This window comes from Penaeus vannamei, chromosome 37 (assembly GCF_042767895.1).
Source record: "Penaeus vannamei isolate JL-2024 chromosome 37, ASM4276789v1, whole genome shotgun sequence".
Taxonomy (NCBI): domain Eukaryota; kingdom Metazoa; phylum Arthropoda; class Malacostraca; order Decapoda; family Penaeidae; genus Penaeus; species Penaeus vannamei.
The window spans coordinates 11615289-11622788 of NC_091585.1; the positions used below are offsets into that span (position 1 = coordinate 11615289).

The window sequence follows — 7500 nt, forward strand, 5'->3', positions numbered from 1 at the left end:
AATAATAATGATACACATCTCACAAGAAAGACGGTTTTACTTAAAATTACGTTTTTTCTTTTAGATCATAATTACCTTGAACCCTTTGAGGCTCACAATACATTTACGGATATAAAAAGGTCAGCTAACATTTGATTCGAAATATCACCGATTTCAGTGGGAAAAAATGCATATATGTTTGTGCTATTATGTAATCTAAATGTTTTCTTTTATTTCTTTTCTTCTCTTCTCTGTCTCTCACTCTGCTTCTCTCTATCTTAATCTCTCTCTCTCTCCCACTAACTAGCTTCTCTCTGTATATATCTCTTTCTCTATCTCAATCTCTCTCTCTTACTCTGCCTCTCTCTCTCTATCTCAATATCTCTTACTCTGCTTCTCTTTCTCTCTCTATATATATATTATTTCAATCTCTCCCTCTCACCCTGCTTCTCTATCTATCTCAATTTATCCCACTCTTACTCTGCTTCTCTCTCTATATATATCTCAATCTCTTTCACTCTCACTCTGCTTCTCTCTCTCAATCTCTTACTCTGCCTCTCTCTCTCTCTCTCTCTCTCTCTCTCTCTCTCTCTCTCTCTCTCTCTCTATATATATATATATATATATATATACATATAACTCAATCTCCCTCTCTCTCTTACTCTGCTTCTCTATCTCTATCTCAATATCACTATCTCTCTCTTACTCTGTTTCTCTTTCTCTATCTCAATTTTTCTCTCTCGTTCTCTCCTTTGATCTTTCCGTATTTCATTGTATAATGTATGTCTCTTTATACATGCAATTTTTGCACATCTTTTTGTGCATGTGCGTATCTCTTTACCTGTGTGTCCTTTTCCATGTGTACCTAATAGTCTATATGTGTTCAATTGTATAAGTATGCCTGTTTGTATATCTGAATGTCTGTATGTTTCACTTTGGTAAAGTATATGTGTCTGTAAGCGTGTGCACACATTTTCTCCATCGACAGAACTCCTTCACAAATATCTTTCATTTTGAACGCGTTGCCTCAGACTTCGCTGCTTCAGTAAAGCTCCGTCGATGCGCCAAATTCTGTGTCCTGGGAAGGCTCACGTGACGTCTGTTTCGAGTTGTTCCTTCTTTCTGATTTTATTTTTTTTTTGCTTTTTTCTCTTTCTTCTCTCCCTTTTCTGTTCTTTATAATCTTACCCTCTCCCGTGCATTTTTTTCTCTCCATCAGGGGCGGGTACAGAGAATTTTCCGGTGGCGAGCACAGGGGGTAACAAGAATAAATCGGGGGGGGGGGGCGCCAGATTATATATACAGGGGGCCATTACGACGAGTCAATGACCATTGGGGGGTGGGGTGGCCAATCAGATTACAGGGGGGGTACCCCCAGTGCCATCATTGAAGCCCCGCCTCTGCTCTCCATTTACTATTATCGTTGTTCTCATTATGTCCCCTTTATTGCATTTTTTAATTCAAATAGTCTGTTTCGCTTATACAGTAAAATATACCTGCACCAGTTATAAAAGTCACAGCCGAAATGTTCCCTTACACGAACTCATATTTTCCATAAAAGAAAGGTTTTATATAATAAGTACAAGTACCTTGCCACTCCTTTTCAAAATAAAAGACAGAAAACAACACACACACACACACACACACGTATATAGATAGATAGACAGATATGTGAGGTGATTCTTCGCTTAAGGAACCATTAAATACCCTTATGCGTGGGTCTCTGGTTCTCACCAATCTTAGCCCGATTATTTTCCGAAATTAGAAACGTTTCTTCTTTCTTTCTTTTTCTTTTTATTATCATCCAGCGTTGCCTCGCCGCGTTTCCTTTTATTTCCAAGTACAATCAAAGTCAAAACTCTCTCAAATCCGTTTCGAAATCCGTCTCGAAGACCCAGATAACGGGACCGCAAGCATTTAGGTCTTGAAAGGTTCAAAGCTTTACTCACGACCCGACCATTGCACGTGGCTGTGCCTCCATCGGGTCAGTCCATTAGCAAAGAGCCTCTGGGAGTTCTTCGTCACCCTTGGGGTCACGTGCACCGCGGAATACCTGTGCTATGGGTAGTATCAATCCGCCTGTATCATGTCAACTCTGCTTAGAAGTGATTTATGGGAGACGCAGCGGGACATCTCACGGCGGTTTCGCAAAAAAGAAAAAAAAAAAAAAAAAGAAAAAAAAAATCATGCAGTGCCAGGATCGCTGAGTTTGCTGTGTAGAGAGCCAGGGATTAATGTTTATTCGACTTGATTAGAACTTTTTATTTTTATTTTTTTTATAGCCAAAGGTAGGGCACTTTGTGATGTGCATATATATAAAAATATATATGTGTGTGTGTTTGTGTATTTGTGTGTGCGTATATATATGTGTGTGTGTGTGTACCTCTGTGTGTATACAATATATATATGTATATATATGTATTTATGTGTATATATACACACGCATATATATATACATACATATACATACATACATATATATTTATATATATATGTATATATATGTATTTATGTGTATATATACATACGTATATATACATACACATACATACATATATGTATAACTTTTGTTTGTGTGTCTATATGCGTAATATATACATAAATACATACATATATATACATATATACATATTCATATATATACATATATGTATATATAATACACAAACACACACATATACACAAACATATATATGTATATATATATATATATATATATATATATATATGTATATGTATATACATATATACATGCATATATGCATAGACAAACATACAGAAACATATATTCCAAAAAGTAGGAGACGCAAATTAGTAAACATGATTAGAACTTTCCCTGGAGCGACAGCCATTCCAAGCCAGAAAGCCAGATTGGTACGATAAGAATTCCCGTCTTCTTTAAGTGGGGTCGTACGTGAGTGATTGGTGGTTGCCTAATATCAGAATGAACCTTAAAGGAAGCGCCCCCGGGTGGGCTCGAACCACCAACCTTTCGGTTAACAGCCGAACGCGCTAACCGATTGTGCCACGGAGGCCACAGTATGATTTACAAAGTCAGGTCAAGAAAATCTTAACCAATAATGTAATTTAACCTTAAATCGAATTAGACTTTTTGCCAAGGAATTGTATGGATATGTGTCAGTTTAGTGTTTATATTTTCTTTTAAATGAGTTTATTTGGTTTCCTTTTACACTCTCGCGAACTCGTGCTGTACAATTTTCACTTCTCTTGATGATGTAAAATTTGATTCAGAAAATGCAAAGCGAAATTATATAAAGGAGAGCCAACAGTCAACTCCCAGAAATAAATCTTTTTGAATTTGCAAAACTAGAAATACAAACATGGTTTATTTAGCAAATAATTTTAATAATTTTCAATAAATGTCACACTTAAAACTGTAGGTCTTACACGGCAAAACGTAATCATAATGATAGACACATCTCACAAAAATGACGGTTTTACTTAAAATTACGTTTTTCTGTTAGATCATAATTACCTTGAACCCTTTGAGGCACACAATACATTTACGGATATAAAAGAGGACAGTTAATATTTGATTCGAAATATCACCGACTTCAGTGGGAAAAAGTATGCATATATGTTTGTGGTATTATGTTATCTAAATATTTTCTTTTCTCCTTCTCTTTCTATCTCTCACTCTGCTTTTCCCAATATATCTATCTTAGTATCTCTCTCTCTCTCCCACTCACTCTGCTTCACTCTGTCTCTCTCTCTATCGGTCTCTCTTTCTCTCTTACTCTGCTTCTCTCTCTCTATCGGTCTCTCTTTCTCTCTTATTCTGCTTCTCTCTCTCTATCTCAATATCTCTCTTACTCTGCTTCCCTCTCTCTATATATATCTATTTCAATCTCTCTCTCTCTCTCACTCTGCTTCTCTATATACATACACATACATATATATATGTATATATTTGTTTGTGTCTATATGCGTAATACATACATATATACATACAGATATATATATATATACATATATATATATATATATGTAATACACAAACACACATATACACAAACATATATATGTATACATACATACAAATATATATATGTATATATACATACATACATGCATATATGCATAGACACACATAAATATATATATATATATATATATATATATATATATATATATATGCACACACACATGTATATATACATACAATACACACACGCACCCATATATATATATATATATATATATATATATATATATATATATATATATATATATATATATATACACACATATATGTATGCATATGTATATGCATATACATATATGTGTATATTTATATATATAGAGAGAATATGTATATATATATAAATATATATATATACATATATATAGTATGTATATGTATATATATGTATATATATATAGTATATATATAAATATAAGTACACACACACACACACACACACACACACACACACACATATATATATATATATATATATATATATATATATATATATATATATATGTATATATATGCTCACGAGGGAGAAATCATAGTTGCGTTTAATCATTTATTTTTGGAATATTCTTGGTTTTTAATCAGAGTACCTCATCAGTTTCTAATATTTCTTACACTATGCATCTGATGAAATTGGAACAATGAAGCTCATGTAAGGTTGATTAGAAAGTTCATCATCCGGCGAATCAACAGGCAATAAGAGATTTTTAACCGGGAAAAATATCCGGTTCGTAATGAATCCATAGAGTGTTCCTGGACTAATGTCCAAAAAGTAGGAGACGCAAATTAGTAAACATGATTAGAACTTTCCCTGGAGCGACAGCCATTCCAAGCCAGAAAGCCAGAATGGTTCGACAAGAATTCCCGTCTTCAAGTGGGTTCGTATGAGAGTGATTGGTGGTTGCCTAATGTCAGAATGAACCTTAAAGGAAGCGCCCCCGGGTGGGCTCGAACCACCAACCTTTCGGTTAACAGCCGAACGCGCTAACCGATTGTGCCACGGAGGCCACAGTATGCATTGCAAAGTTAGGTCAATAAAATCTTAACCAATAATGTAATTTAACCTTAAATCGAATTAGACTTTTTGCCAAGGAATTGTATGGATATGTGTGTCAGTTTAGTGTTTATATTTTCTTTTAACTGAACTTATTTGGTTTCCTTTTACACTTTCGCGAACTCGTGCAGTACAAGTTTCACTTCTGTTGATAATGTAAAATTTTATTCAGAAAACGCAAAGCGAAATTATATAAAGGAGAGCCAACAGCCAACTCCCAGATATAAATCTTTTTGAATTTGCAAAACTAGAAATACAAACATGGTTTATTTAGCAAATAATCTTAATAATTTTCAATAAATGTCACACTTAAAACTCTAGGTCTTACACGGCAACACATAATCATAATGATACACATATCTCACAAAAAAGACGGTTTTACTTAAAATTACGTTTTTCTTTTAGATCATAATTACCTTGAACCCTTTGAGGCACACAATACATTTACGGATATAAAAGAGGACAGTTAATATTTGATTCGAAATATCACCGACTTCAGTGGGAAAAAGTATGCATATATGTTTGTGGTATTATGTTATCTAAATATTTCCTTTTCTTTCTTTTCTCCTCTTCTCTTTCTATCTCTCTCACTCTGCTTTTCCCAATCTATCTATCTTAATATCTCTCTCCCACTCACTCTGCTTCTCTCTCTCTCTCTATCGGTCTCTTTCTTTCTCTCTTTCTCTGCTTCTCTCTCTCTCTATCGGTCTCTCTTTCTCTCTTACTCTGCTTCTTTCTCTCTCTATCTCAATATCTCTCTCTTACTCTGCTTCCCTCTCTCTATATATATCTATTTCAATCTCTCTCTCTCACTCTGCTTCTCTATCTATCTCAATTTATCTCTCTATCTTACTCTGCTTCTCTCTCTAAATATATATCTATCTCAATATCTCTCTCTCACTCCCTTTCACTCTGCTTTTCCCTCTAGCTATCCATTTCAATCTCTCTGTCTTCCTCTGCTTCTCTCTCTCTCTCTCTCTCTCTCTCTCTCTCTCTCTCTCTCTCTCTCTATATATATATATATATATATATATATATATATATATATATATATATACATATACCTCAATCTCTCTCTCTTTCTTTTGCTCTGCTTCCCTATCTTTCTCTCTATCTTAATATCACTCTATCTTACTCTTCTGTCTCTCTATCTCAATATCTCTCTCTCGTTCTCTCCTTTGATCTTTCCGCATTTCTTTGTATAATGTATGTCTCTTTATACAAACAATTTTTACACGTCTTTTTGTGCATGTGCGTATTTCTTTACCTGTGCGTCCTTTTCCATGTGTACGTAATAGTCTACATGTGATGAATTGTATATGTATGCCTGTTTGTATATCTGAATGTCTCTGTGTGTCACTTTGGTAAAGTATATGTGTCTGTAAGCGTGTGCACACATTTTCTCCATCGACAGAACTCCTTCACAAATATCTTTCATTTTGAACGCGTTGCCTCAGACTTCGCTGCTTCAGTAAAGCTCCGTCGATGCGCCAAATTCTGTGTCCTGGGAAGGCTCACATGACGTCTGTTTCGTGTTGTTCCTTCTAACTTTCTGATTTTTTTTTCAGTTTTTCTTTCCTCTCTCTTCTCTCCCTTTGTGTCCTCTTTAGTCTTACCCTCTCCCGTGCATTTTTTCTCTCTCCATCAGGGGCGGGTACAGAGAATTTTCCGGTGACGGGCATAAGGGGTAACAAGAATAAATCTGGGGGAGGGGGGGTGCCAGATTATATATACAGGGGGCCATTACGACGAGTCAATGACCACTGGGGGGGATGGTCAATCAGATTGCAGGAGGGGTACCCCCAGGGCCACCATGGAAGCCCCGCCTCTGCTCTCCATTTACTATTATCGTTATTCTCATTATGTCCCCTTTATTGCATTTTTTAATTCAAATAGTCTGTTTCGCTTATACAGTAAAATATACCTGCACCAGTTATAAAAGTCACAGCCGAAATGTTCCCTTACACGAACTCATATTTTCCATAAAAGAAAGGTTTTATATAATAAGTACAAGTACCTTGCCACTCCTTTTCAAAATAAAAGACAGAAAACAGTACACACACACACACACACACACACGTATATAGATAGATAGATATGTGAAGTGATTCTTCGCTTAAGGAACCATTAAATACCCTTATGCGTAGGTCTCTGGTTCTCACCAATCTTATCCCGATTATTTTCCGAAAGCAGAAATTCCTTTCTTTCTTTCTTTTTATTTATAATATCATCCAGCGTTGCCTCGCCGCGTTTCCTTTTATTTCCAAGTACAATCAAAGTCAAAACTCTTCATCAAAGTCGTTTCGAAATCCGTCTCGAAGATCCAGATAACGGGACCGCAAGCATTTAGTTCTTGAAAGGTTCGAAGCTTTACTCACGACCCGGCCTTTGTACGTGATTGTACCTCCACCGGGTCAGTCCATTAGCAAAGAGCATCTGGGAGTTCTTCGTCACCCTTGGGGTCAAG

General features: G+C 35.5%; 2 non-coding genes across 2 annotated transcripts; both read right to left on the bottom strand.

The window, feature by feature from the left end:
- Positions 1-2940: 2940 nt before the first annotated feature.
- On the bottom strand, positions 2941-3014 carry TRNAN-GUU (transfer RNA asparagine (anticodon GUU)). Its single transcript has one exon. It is a non-coding gene; the product is annotated as a tRNA-Asn (tRNA).
- A 1898-nt stretch (positions 3015-4912) lies between these two features.
- On the bottom strand, positions 4913-4986 carry TRNAN-GUU (transfer RNA asparagine (anticodon GUU)). The gene has a single exon. It is a non-coding gene; the product is annotated as a tRNA-Asn (tRNA).
- Between the last annotated feature and the right edge of the window lie 2514 nt (positions 4987-7500).